The sequence below is a fragment of the Bidens hawaiensis genome, unplaced genomic scaffold, assembly GCF_021521415.1.
Source record: "Bidens hawaiensis isolate Kalapana, Puna unplaced genomic scaffold, B.hawaiensis_p1.1 tig00017038_1, whole genome shotgun sequence".
Lineage (NCBI taxonomy): Eukaryota > Viridiplantae > Streptophyta > Magnoliopsida > Asterales > Asteraceae > Bidens > Bidens hawaiensis.
In genome coordinates this window covers 457335-471869 of record NW_027492578.1, presented here as the reverse complement: position 1 = coordinate 471869, position 14535 = coordinate 457335, and the positions used below count along the sequence as shown (strand labels likewise).

Below are 14535 nucleotides of genomic sequence, written 5' to 3'. Positions count from 1 at the left end.
ATCACTTACAGATGATCAACAATTAAGATGATCTGAATCCAAACACAAGAAGCAAACCCTAGATCTAGCAAACTCTTTTACAACTGTAGAGATAAAATGTGCATGTGATAATAAATGAAACATAAATATCTGATAGACACATGGACTTCTTTTTGATTAAGCTACAACTTAATTGGACCCTCTATAGCCACCCTTCTATCTGCTATCTGTTTACAAGCCGAGCTCGAATCAAGCCAGGGTGGATTCGAAAATCGGGTTGGAGCTCGAAATTAAACAAGGCAACTCAGCTCAGCTCGGCTCGAGCTCGAGCTTGAAGTTAGTGTTAGCAATCAAAGATCAATACACACAATTCACAATTGAATTGAATAGGAACAAAATAAGAACAATATTATGATCACGAATTTGGAATAACAATAATACTAAATCTGCGATTGTTAATATTGAATACGTAATGTAAATTTGTCTAACATCATCCCTATTTATAGAATAAATAATTACATATTAACCCTACTAATAAAAATAATTACAAACAGACTCTTATACTTAATATAAATATTAATAAGTTTAGTTTATACACTAATAGTTAGACGAGCCTAAGATTGAGCCAACGAGCCGAGCCATGACCTGAGCCGAGCTTTGGTCGAGCTTGGCTCGGTTACAAAAATGAGCAGCTCAGCTCAGATCATTACCAATTAAGTTTTTTTAGCTAGTTTTATAATTCGAGCTTTTATTGAGAGATCTACGAGCAACGAGCTTTTTGAACAACCCTCGTTACAGACATAAATTGAAATGCATTAGACATTTAGACGACAATTAAATTGATGTAACTTTGAACACAATTTCATCACAATGGGGTATGTTCTTAAATCATGAGTTGTAATAACAAGTCGAGTAAAGTGTGCAACTTCTAATTTTCGCCAAAAGTATGTAAGGTCTACCGTTCTTTTCGTAGTGCATATGTGAGTTGTACTCTATTGTTCATAAATTCGTGACACACTTTTTTCTAAAATGTGAGCTTTGGGTCCATGTTTTGAACTTTGCTCCTAGTTTTGACACGTCAGTTAACACGTGACATTTTTTTTTATTAATTCTTAAAGCACAGAGTTGTTTTTTGATACTTAAAAGTGATATTACAGGTGGTTATGGGGCTAGAAACAACATATATAACCAGATAAAAGATCTTATGGCATTGATCTTTTTCATGATATTGTGCATAATTCATACAACTAACTTATATTAATTTTGATCTGGTATATCTATTGTAGGTGGAATGGAGGGCATCATATATTAAATGTATTTGGTTGCTGGTGTGATGATGTGTGACATATAGTGTAACTATTAGGATAGGTATTAATTTGATCCTAATTAGCCCCTTTAATTATTATACAACTTTTTGGCATGGCATATGTTCATGGGTCATATAATTCATAAGCATTGCACTGATTAGAATATATATATCCTTTAATGTGTTCCCCGTATTGGAATATTTGCAGGCCGTGATGAAGTCGACACATCGCCAGCTTAAAAGAGAGCTTTTGCAAGTAGACATAACACAACTTGTAGATTGTAGGATGATAACTCTTCAAGTAGTGTCATCTTCTTGCGAAAGCTCTCTTTCAAGATGGCTAAAAAATGACTATTTAGCTACAAAAAGAATTTCACTATTTAGTATGATAAAATGTGTTTTACTACCACCTACTGCTTGATTTGATTTGGTGACTGGGAGGCCATGTATTAGAAAGCGATCGGTTGTGCTTTTAGTTACCACTGCGCGTGGTCAAAATGATCTTAATTGGTTTATTCACCAAAACGTAAGCATAGCATTAACTAGAAATGAAGGAAACATGAGGTTGAGTGTTGCAAAATCTAGATCCTTTGCACAACATGAGACAAAACCTCTAGTTAATCAGTCTTTCAAAAGAGTACTCAGTTTTGTTAGCCATAATTTGGTTTGGGCCGGTCCATCCAGCCTATGGTGGATCGGTATCTTGGGTACCAAGTCGAGCACATTACTTGGGATACAAGTTATTTAATTAATTGTTTAAATATGTTTTTACTAATTAGTGTTTGAGTATGATAGGAGTTTGTATTCTAGCTTAATTAGGTTTTCATGTTTAAACTAGTACTATATATACCCGAGCACATGGGTTATATCATTGTATTGTAACTTTCGAGCTAATGAGAATTACGAAATCGAGCTTATGATGCTTCAAAACAGGTCATTAGCATCAACATGACATCATCATAAACAGAACAAGTCATTTACACAAATAATGAAGCCAGCGAATAGTAGAAATGATCCGAATTGGTTTACTCACCAAAACAAAAGCATAGCATTACTTATGGTTTATGAATCCTTAGCGCAAAATGAGACCAAAACTCTAGTCAATAGCAACATTATATATTACTTATGGTTAATAGAATACCTAGTGTTATCATTCTTTCAAAAGAGCACTCAGTTTGACAGTTGAAGAAGCCTTGTTCAATTTCAGCACTTCCTTCATAATCTTCTTTGACTGTTTATGGTATTTGACTTTGTCACGCCAACTGAAAACCATTTCCTCCAACTCATTTCCATGTCCTAGTAAGAAACGAGCCATATCCAGCTTCCGCTTTTCTCCATTGAACTCAAGAAACTCGACCCTTTTCAAATGACGAGCCAAAACTTCATCTAACTCCCATACTTCCCGATATATAATTTCCTAGATCACATCAAACCAAAGCATGTGTGAAAGCAGGCCAATGTAGTAAATGATTTAAAAAAACAATATCATTATTTGAGATAAGTAAGAATGTGCACCTCTTCAATAATCAAATGGAAAGACTCCAGACTGGGACAACATCTGAGGATCCGGGTGACTACATTCAGGGCGCATACGTCAATTGTTGTGGATATCTCTAATGTCTTCAGATTGCCAAGAGATTCCGGGAAATCCCCACGTGCAGCATAAATGGCCTATGAGATAACAGGATTCCCATGTTTCATCATTTATGTGGACAACATTTCAATTAAACTCAAACATGAGATAGCATAAACTCAAAGTTTGGTACCAAAAATTTTCAAAATTTAATCATTTTATAGCCTAAAGCTAATGTTCTGATATAGATTTGCATACAGTCTTCTATTCATGTCTACAGACTTTATGCAAAATTATAAAAAAAGATATGTAGATCTACCTTAATGAAAGAAAGGTTGAGAGACAAAGATTCAACATGAGAAAGTCCTGCGGACAACTCGCATATGCTGTCACCGAATGATTCAAGTGCTATTCCTTTCTGTGCCATAGCATCAGGGTAAATCACAGCTTTCTTCAAGGACTCTAGGTTTTCACATGCAAATTCGTACGCCGCGTGCCCTACATACTCCAAAACCGCCAGTTTTGGGCAACGGATCTTTAGGCAATTACACAAGCACTGTATCTCGTAGTATGCATCATCCTCAACCTCATAGTATACATCATCCTCATCCTCATAGTATGCATCATCATCGTCGTTGTCATAGTGATCATCGTCGACGTCATCATTAGACTCTTCAATATCCATTTTCTTGTTACGAATTTTGAGTCTTGAGATTCGGGCATGAAATACAAAGAACATTAATTAAGCTTAAATAACAGTTAATCAAACTCAATTCCTCAAGCAACGGACAGCTACCGAGAAACTGTTCTACCGAACCACCGACCAATAACTCAACACTATTGAGTTCAAGAACCCTAAGTGCCAGAACCCCGGTGACAGAAGGCAACACTAGAGGCCTGTTATACAAGAACAACTTTAATACCTCCAATGAATCATGTTTTACCAGATTATACGGAAACTCGAAAAGCATAACATCATCAACCCTAGGGCAAAACAGCAAGTCAAGGCGTTTGACTTTTCGCATAAGCACAGCGTGAATCCACCGCTCTACAGTCGGCACATCAAAGTAATCCGCACAGCATAAACGAAAACTCTCCAAATCTATGGTTTGGTTAACCAAAACCGAATCCACAAACTCTTTGAATTCATTTTTATTAAAAGGTTTAAGTGACTGAGTACAATCTAAGTCTATGGATGGAAGTAAAGTCCACAAATACCTCCATCGTGTCGACAAAATGCTCGTTCGAACTGCTTCTTCGGTAGCTGGAAGACGCGAAATGATCAACTGGAGGATATGATCCGGCAAGTTACTGATCAAATCATCCCCAGTGTTGCCTTCTGATGCTTGCTTCATACTTGTGATAATATTTTGCCACCATGAAACCATTTTACTGATTATATTTCTTCTGTTAATTTGGCATGAACACAATTTCATTGCAATGGAGTATGTATTTTCAGTTTTCATAATCAATGGTTAAAAGTTATAATAAGAAGTTGAGTGAAGCGCCAACACTTGCCAATTTAAGTATAGAGTATAAGAGTATCATCTACCGTTCATTTCCTAGTGCATACGTGAGCTGTACAACACGTCTATTCTATTTGGGGCTACATGGTGCTATGCGCGAATATGACATGATAACTAATAGTTTATCCTTACCAAACACCGACCTGTTTAAAAATAGGTTAACACGAAACGACATGTTTCTAGACCTGTTTAGGGACACGGTGGATGACACAAATGTGTTGAAAAAAAATTGCGAGAATTTCATAAAAGTCTTAAGTAATATATAAATGCATAATCCTAAACAAAGATCAATTGTTTTGTCCGACAAGTAGTATCATTTGGGATTTTGCAGGTTATGAAATTTTTAACTATGTTAAAAGTAAATTTCAGGAGTATCATTTGGGATTTTGCAGGTTATGAAATTTTCAAGATCTTAAAAGAGATTGGAAACAAAGGCTGTTGTTAAGGTATTTTTGTTCAACATCTAAATAATAACTCATCTTTATTTTAGGGGTTTTTTTTTTTTTTGTTCAAATTTATGGCAAGCCTTGTTTGTAGTGTGTGCATAAAATGTGTATATATGTGTGGACCCTTGGGGGGCAAAAGTGAAATTGCACTAATTTTGACGTTATTTTACTAATTTCGTAAAAATAATGTTAAAAGTGGCAGAAGATTAATCAGGCATAATGTGGTAACGTTGATATCCGAAGGATAAGGGCGCATACACCAATCGGTCGATGGTTGAGTGTTATGTACATTATGTCCAAGGCTTGATACAAAACTGCTATCAAGCCAGAAGTCTTACCGAAAGCACTCTCTATTCTTGTAGGGTAGAAGTAAGATATAGACAGCCTTACCTTCCTTAGACCATATCATAACTTTGCTATTAATGGGATTTATTGAATACGCTAATAACGATTACTTGTCAAATTTATGTGTTCTTACTTCCAGTTTTTGCTATATATAGTGGATGTTTATGGTTGCTACAAACTTGCGTTTTAATGAATATAATGCACATGTTTTATAACACTGCATCAAAACTTTAGATGGGGCCTTTCAAATTATGGCTTGAAAGTCATGTGAAAATTATGAGTAAATTCCTGTTCCAGGGCCCAACAATTTTGACACTTCAAAACAAAATTAAATCCCTTTAGCCATCACTTGCAGCAACAATAATAAGTCAAATCATATGACAAGGTTACAAGTTCAGAAACAACACGTACGTATACCAAATGTAATAATGTAAAGAGAATAAGATATCAACAAAATGTACTATTTATTTATCTATAATAAACTAGGCAACTTAACCAAAGTACATAAACCAAACCTTGTACTTACACTCCCAACCAAAGTAACATTATAATGAAATCCAAGTCTCCTCCAATCACGATCAATCTTCAAGGGATATGTTTTGCAGTAGCATCTACAAACCTCCTGTAAAAGAGTTTTAGACTGTAATTCATCAGTACATCGACTCCCAGAAGAAAATGTCATGCTGGATTAAAACAAATTTTCCAATCTATGAATGAAGAGATGGTATTGTATAGGTAAAGGCAAAATGAAATCACATTCAAATATCAACACATTATATAGTGTGTATATATATATTAAAATGTAAGTTTTCTTTGTGAGAAGAAAGTTACTGTAGAGGTCCTCCTTTTTCTAAAGCATATATACAACTGCAATATGCGTGAGTATCCTCTACTGCGTATTCTATATGTTTCTTAGCCTGTACTGCCATATGCGTATCCTAACACTAATTCTATATGTTTCCTCATCTCTTCTACGGTGTCTGCTTTTCATGTACGTGCACCGATCGCCTATCACTGACTCCTTCTGGCTTCTTCCTCGACCAGCATTGCACCGCCGCCGTCCTTTACCCCGATTTCCAATGTTTTCAAGTTTGGACCGGACGGACCAGACGAACCGATTCAACCAGGATTCGGGGCCCTTAGCAGTCCAGTTGTGTCCTTTAAACCGCTTTCCAAATAACCAGCCGGTTCAGACCGATTCATGGTTGGGCCAGAAAACCGGTTTGATGGTTGAACCGGTTTGAAAATTTAAATATTTATTATTATTATTATTTTCAACCTCTAGAGGAAACTTCATGACTTTTCTATTTATAAGAAGAGTAAAGTGCCAAAATCGTCCTTGTGGTTTGGTCACTTATGCGTTTTTCGTCCAAAAACTTTATTTTGTGCAACCAGGCCACCGAGGTTTCCCAATTATTGCTAGTTACGTCCAAATTTCTAACTCTGTTAGATTTTAACGTTAAGTCAGGGGTATATTTGTCATTTTACATTCTCTAATTTCTTTACTATTTACATAATAATAATAATAATAATAATAATAATTAAATAAATACCCAATCCTACCCCTTCACCCCCATCTTTTACCACAGAAGGTTACCACCACCCAGCAGATCACCGGAATCACCCCACCGCCACTCACCACCGCCGAAATCACCACATCACATGGGCTTTTTCATCATTTAACGTCCTGGAATCACTTGCCCCATATTCCATCATCACCATATCGAACTCTCTTTCTAAATACACCTTTCTTTCTGTAAAACCTTCCATTTTACATTCGCTGACCTTAGATCGTCATCGGATAGATCGGATCTGATTACCAGTTTGCTATTGACTCTAGACCGAGCTCTAATAGATCTACAAAACCGGCGGAGTTGCATCAGAAATCGTGTTCTCCGACGGCGGAGTTTTCAGAGGATATATCCAACACAATTAAGAAGCGCGAGGCGAATCGGTGCTCAGGTTGTCGTAGAAAGGCCGGATTGATGGGATTTAGGTGCCGATACCGTGAGATTGTTTTGAGTACCGGTTACTACGATTACAAGGCCGCCTGACGAGAAGCAGGGGTGGTTTGAGATGGTGGTGGGTTGGAAGTGGCCGCCGGAAGATTACTTAAGATGGTATGAAGATAAAGATGAGGATGTGGTGACTGGTTCATTAAGATGAACAGTTTTTTTTTTTCCTTTGACAATGAAGATGAATAGGCTGAATTCTCAAAATATACAATATAATTCAATAATAGGTGGGGTCTATACATTTTTTTATTTGATATTTAAGAAATGAACTGCAAAGACAGTTTTACCCCGACATAGCATTAAAAGTTTAACAAAGTTAGCAATTTGGACGTAGCTGGCAATAAATGGGAAACCTCGATGGTGCAGTTGCAAAAAAAAAAAATTGGGACGAAAGTCGCATACTTGAGTAAACCTTAGGGACTATTTTGACACTTTACTCTTATAAGAATGACAGAATACTCACGAACTTTTCTTGGGGCAATGTGGGAAGACTTTTCACACTTTTATGAAGAACTAATAAGGCTATACAGAACTAATAAGACTAGAAGTTTTACCTTGGGCGATGTGGGACAATAACAAGGAGAAAGTTTTAAAAGAAATGAAATCTGATTTTTAACAGTGAACCGGTAACGTGTCCGGTTCGATGTCCGATCCGGTCATAAAAACATTGTCGATTTCGACTACATCACATCATACGATGATGGATTTCACACACTTGGCATGATAGTCAAATTCTTCTTCACTCGATCGCCCAAGTGAGATTTTAACGCCGTATTTTTCCAATTCTAGGGTTTCTCGATTTGGGATTAAAAGAAGCTTATACTAAAACATTGAAGTGCACTGGTTTAACAGTATTAAAAAGATGGCTTCAGGATGAAACTGAATACTTATGATTTTTCATAAATATGGAGATACGACAAAATATTGCAACTGACACCCTGTCCATGGAACAACTGACACCCTGTCCATGGAACAACTTAATTTTTATGATCTACTATGGGTAAGAACTTAAGTTTTTCAATAGGAGAATTACTTATAATTGGTGCTCTCAATCATCAATAGGTAAGCCACTATTCATATGATAGTAAGATATCCTTTTAGAAATGCAGAGGTTTGAGTATGATTATGGATTATTAGGTGAAGAATAGAAAGGATAAAAAAGGAGTTGCAATTGAATAGCATCTTCTTTCAAATGGTTAGTTATTCAGATTTCAGCTCTAAGTTCAAAAAGGACATGAAGAAACACTAAGTGAACCCTGGACAGATTATAGATAATCTGGGGGTTAAGTAATGTTTCCCACGGATGAGATCTAGCTGAGAAGGCTGTTCTTCAGGAGACCTGCAAAACAAACACCGTAAGCTCGTCACTGAGAAGGGGGGGGGGGGTTCCTCCTTGTGACCACCCTCTGGCGTGAGAATCAGACTAGGTTGCTCTGAATATAAGAGTATATTAAGAGATTGTTAGATAACTGGATAGCAGATGATCTTACCATTCCAAGATGTTGGAGTATTTATAGCCGAAGATAGGTTTCCAAGCAGGTACAGCCGGCTGAATAGTATTCCTGTTCTACCAACAGTGGATTATGCACAGGCCATACTGGTTGGTGGATAAGTTACGGCCAACAGTAACAAAGGCGGCTGCACTATTCCACCAACTGTAGATTATGCACGTCCCACCTACTGTGGATTATACGCAGGCCATACTGGTTGGTGAATAGGTTACGGCGAACAGTAACACTATTCTACCAACTGTAGGCTACGCACGCCCGTCAGTAAGAGTTGGTGAGTAGGCAGCGGCTAATAGTGACAAACAGTACTAGAGGGTGCTCCTCCTCGTACTGTTGTCGGTGAGCTGTCACCCTGTGATTGGCTCATGGGTTGTTCTGGTCAGATCGTCTGTCCTATCCATACCTTGGTAGGTATAGTACAAAAGATCTTTCAGAATCATACAGACTGGCTCATTTTGGCGGGATTGTTCCCGCCTTGCTCATTCCTTCATGTGACTACTGAAGTAGCTATTGCCTTGTGCGTGTAGCCCTGCTGTCTGCGGGTAGCCTTCCCTGATGGCTTGTATCCGCAACTGCGGGAACAGGCGGGGTACTTCACCACTGGGAGGCTTTCCCTGCGTGTACAGCTTGCGTACTGTGCGTAAGATTCTATGAGCATGGTGGGTCCTGCGGGAGCAGATGGCCTTTGCGCAGACGTCCCTATTCAAGGTGAGTCTTGCGGGACCAACTGGTCTCTGCTGGAACCTACCTCTTCAGGACAAAAGGTTGTTGCTTTTGAGTTATGGATTGAAGTAATTATAGCAATCTATGTTGAACCTACAAAAGCCTCCCCTTTAAAGAAAGGTCACACTAATACTACAAGTGAAAACTTCTCAAAAGCCACATTTATACTACAAATTCAATATGTAAGGTTGAGGGGTGTGGAGCGCGAGAAAGGGCGCGTGAGCCCAGCCGCTCGCGCCCCGGGGCGCGAGCACCACACCACCGAGGCGCGAGAGGGGCGCGAGCACGAAAAACAAAGCAGGCGCAAGGGGGTTCGCGGGAGCTGTATGGCGTAAAGGGACTTGGGGAATGGTGAAAGAGACGTTGGAGTCTTAAAATGAGCCGTTGGCTCTTTATTTAATAAAAAAAAAAAAAAAAAATTTTACTCCTATATATTACCCATTTTATACAACACTTAACACAACTTCAAAAAATAACCAAACTTACCTATTTCTTTATACAACACTTCCTATATATTACCCATTTCTTTCAAACTTTTTAAAAAAAACCTTTACAAAATCCTATATAATACCCCTAAATCAACCCATTTTTACCATATCAAACACAACTTCAATCTCCAAACTCATATATAATATCCCAAACTCCTATATAATACCCAAAAAAAATCCAAAAACAACCCAATTTTTTTTTTAAAAATAATGTCGTCGTACTCGTCTGATTCCGACTCCTCCGAAGAGGATGATTTGCTTCTTCATGTAGGGGGGGTTTTGACCGCAACCGTGGTCAATCTATTTCTTTACAAAATCCAAAAAAAATTTTATACAACACTTAACACAACTTCAAAAAATAACCAAACTTACCTATTTCTTTATACAACACTTCCTATATATTACCCATTTCTTTCAAACTTTTTAAAAAAAACCTTTACAAAATCCTATATAATACCCCTAAATCAACCCATTTTTACCATATCAAACACAACTTCAATCTCCAAACTCATATATAATATCCCAAACTCCTATATAATACCCAAAAAAAATCCAAAAACAACCCAAATTTTTTTTTAAAAATAATGTCGTCGTACTCGTCTGATTCCGACTCCTCCGAAGAGGATGATTTGCTTCTTCATGTAGGGGGGGTTTTGACCGCAACCGTGGTCAATCTCTTGCAAAATCAAGCCCATCAACCCCGACTCCCGAGGGTTAGAGCACCACCTCGTGATCGTGATCGATCGGGTGCTAACGATACTTTGATGAGGCATTATTTTAGCCCTCAACCGGTATACGCGGAGTCGGATTTTCGAACTCGTTTTCGAATGAGCAGGCAATTGTTCACGCGTATAGCGAGTGATTTAGAGGCACGGTATCCCTTTTTTCAACAAAGGGAGGATGCTAGGGGTCTTCCCGGTTTTACCCCTCTTCAAAAATGCATGGCTGCTATCCGTCAATTAGCGTACGGCATCTCGTCGGACGCTTTAGATGAGTATTTACAGATGTCGAAAAGGGTTGCACGTGAATCCCTTCATTTTTTCTGCCAAGGTAAAAAACATTAATTTTACTTTTTATTAAATATTTATTACATTTTTTAATATATATTGTACGTAGGAGTCATATCGACTTACGCTCGGAGATATCTGCGTAAACCTACAACGTATGACATCCAACGCATATATGAGGTGCACGCAGAAAAACATGGTTTTCCTGGGATGCTAGGTAGCATCGATTGTACGCATGTTGGATGGGCTATGTGTCCAACGGCCTGGCGAGGTCAGTTCCACCGTGGTGATCATGAAGGGCCGACCCTCATACTTGAGGCGGCGGTGTCACAGGATCTTTGGTTTTGGCATGCTTTTTTTGGTGTTGCTGGGTCAAATAACGACCTTAATGTTATCGATCAGTCACATTTGATCAACGACCTTATCGACGGGGTTGAACCACCTCAATCTTTTCTTGCAAATGAAGAACTCTTCAAGTACGGGTACTATCTGGTCGATGGTATTTACAACGAATGGGCTGTGTTAGTTCAAGCTTTTACAGATCCAGTCGCCGACAAACGGAAGTATTTTACGAAGAAGCAAGAGTCTGCTAGAAAAGATATTGAAAGAGCTTTTGGAGCTATAAAAAAACAATATTATGTTCTGGCGAACCCGATACGTTATTGGACTCGGGAGAGGATAATGGACGTCGTCTACACGTGTCTTATCCTACACAACATGACGTTAGAAGACGAGGGCAAAGCTATATGCCAAAACTACCAAGGAGACATTCCGCCACAACCGTCCACAATCAGTGATCAACAAAAACTTCATAACATAGCAAATATCAAGAGCCGTGAGATACACGGGGATCTTCGACATGAGTTGGTTGAACATTTGTGGGCGAGGCGACCAGATGATCTTGTATTAGATTAGTTTTATTATTAAATATTATTGTTTGTTTAATTTTTAGTATGTTTTTTTTTATTATGAATTTTCAAAAAAATGTGTGTTTTTTTAAATAATTTCTTGTTTTTTTAATAATACGTTTTTTTAATACATTTATAAAAAAATAAAAAAAAAAACCGCTCGCGCCCCCTCTCGCGCCCCTCCACACCATGTCCCGGGGCGCGAGCACCACAACCAACACCCATCTTATCAAGTTTCTCTCTCTGCCACACGTCACAATATTATTGGCTGGCGCCCCCACTCGCGCCCCCTCTCGCGCCCCCCACACCCCTCAGCCTAACACGCAATTTAAGATGTCTACAAACTTTGAAAAGAAAAATGCCAGATTTATCCTTAGTGTTAAGATGCCAATTGATTTGAAAGACCTAGTGGTAGAGAGTAATAATTAAGGGTAAGATGGAAAATTAGTAAATTATAGCTATCGAATTTTAAAAGCTCACCAACAAAATTTAAATAGAAAGCTGGACTCTATTTTTCAGATAGAATAGAAACTTTTTGCACCGTCTAAGGCTGAGGGGTGTGGGGGGCGCGAGAGGGGGCGCGAGTGGGGGCGCCAGCCAATAATATTGTGACGTGTGACAGAGAGAGAAACTTGATAAGATGGGTGTTGGTAGTGGTGCTCGCGCCCCGGGCCATGGTGTGGAGGGGCGCGAGAGGGGGCGCGAGCGGGTTTTTTTTTATTTTTTTATAAATGTATTAAAAAAACGTATTATTAAAAAAACTCATAAATTATTTAAAAAAACACACATTAATTAAAAAAACACATTAATATCTAAAAAAAAATTAAAGTACTAAAAAAAAACACATTGTAATATGATATTGGTGTTGGTTTGGGTTTGATATAGGTTTAATAGAGAGAAAAGATTGTATGTTACATTGTTGTGGGTTTGTGTTGGATATAGGTTATTATATAGAGAAAAATTGTATGAAAAAAAAAATTTTTTTTTAATAAAAAACGAGCCCAAACGGCTCTATTCACGCAACCCAAGAAACCTTCACGCCATTCTCAGTCGCTAGCCTATCCGCGCCTGCCTCTTTTTCCGCGCTCGCGCCCCTCTCGCGCCCCTCTCGCGCCTCGGTGGTGTGGTGCTCGCGCCCCGGGGCGCGAGCGACTGTCCTCTTGCGCCCTTTCTCACGCTCCACACCCCTCAGCCTAAAACTTTGTTGGTAAATAACCTCTTAATACTTAATAGTCAGACCTCATACATTATATCTGCAGGTTGATGTAGCATGCCTTTTAATTAACCTTAGTACTTAAAGATACAAAGCAGGTTTTGAGGTTTACGGCTTTATGCTTTTGGTTTTGGATAACTAATGCTTTTGTTGGGGTGTAAATGTGTAATAACAAAAGGTAACAGAGGATGCTTGCAGATTTGCTGAGCAAGATGCTGCATCCCAAAGATACGCAACTGAAGTGCTTCAAGTTAGTTTTTATTTTTTATTTGTTAACCAATAAAAACAACTAAATTCTTAATTTCTAAATATTGATTAAGAGAAATATAAAGCAGCAAGTGCATAGCAGGCCAATATAAAGATAGGTGGTGACGAACAAAATCCAAAAGCTTTGCAGAAAGATGAAATTGGTGATCAAATGGGACAAGTTTCTTTGGGTGATGATGGTAAGTAGAAATGAAACTGATGCATCTATTCTCAAGTTGCTCTATGAATTGCGTCAATTTACTATTTTTATAGACTGTAGTTGTAACATTTTTGTTGGTTGTCTACATGTTGTAAGCCGTAGTTGTACACCTTTTATTTGGTTTTCTAAAACTCTTTAATGCAATACCTCTATGGATCTGCCACCTAAAAGATCATACGAAACTTAACTAACAAAAAAACACGGCTCATGGGCCTCTGCAATGGGCGAGTACACATACTATCATCATAAAAAGGTTAACTTTTACGTACCACATAACGCAAAAGGCGACTACTTGACCGGTCAAACAGCATACGGAGGTGCTCTGGCAGCCATGTTCGTAATCTGAGCTTGCATCTGCACAGCCCTAACTTTAGCAGACGTTGCCCGTTGAAAGAACTGTTCTCGTGACAATAACCTGACATTCCTCAAATAAAGATCAAATGGTATAGCTCCTTCTTGCACAGCTTTATCCAACGCATAAATCACATCTTCTATAGCAAGATCAGACGAAGTAGTCTCCATCATCTGTTTCGACAACGAATCCGACGTCTCAAAAGCTTCATCCGCATTAACACTCCCCAAACCACCACCACCCAACTTCCCCTCATTCTCCCTCACCCATGCTTCCAACACATCCGTATTCATCAAAACCATCTGCAACTGCTGCTCCAACCCCTCCTTCTCATACTGCATCTCGCGCACACCTTTCAACAACACCTCGTCCCGCTGCCATAACACCGCCTGCACCGTAAACATCCCTTCCATCTCAACCTCCCTCTTCTTCCTCAACTCGCTAACATCCGTATGCACATTCTCCACCAGCTTATTAATCGCATTCGGTACTGGTATTTACCGAATTTTTTGCCCACCGTATTGTACCGGTACCAACCTGAGCATTTTTTGTAACGGTCAACCTTTTGGAAAAATTGAGGTCTGAATTTTTAAGATTGGTATCAAGCTCATCCCTATTTATGTGCAGAGATCAAGGTTTTTTCTAATGTGTAGTTGTGTAGTTATGTGCATTTATGAATT

At 38.5% G+C, this 14535-nt stretch overlaps 2 pseudogenes across 1 annotated transcript; both read right to left on the bottom strand.

Annotated features, from left to right (window-relative positions):
- Window positions 1-2293: 2293 nt before the first annotated feature.
- Window positions 2294-4246, bottom strand: LOC143552817 (FBD-associated F-box protein At5g22730-like; annotated as a pseudogene).
- Window positions 4247-5696: 1450 nt separating this feature from the next.
- LOC143552794 (protein ELC-like pseudogene) lies at window positions 5697-14335 on the bottom strand (annotated as a pseudogene). Its single transcript, XR_013138712.1, has 2 exons — window positions 13773-14335; window positions 5697-5786 (listed from the first exon to the last, which is right to left on the bottom strand). The product of XR_013138712.1 is annotated as a protein ELC-like pseudogene (transcript).
- Between the last annotated feature and the right edge of the window lie 200 nt (window positions 14336-14535).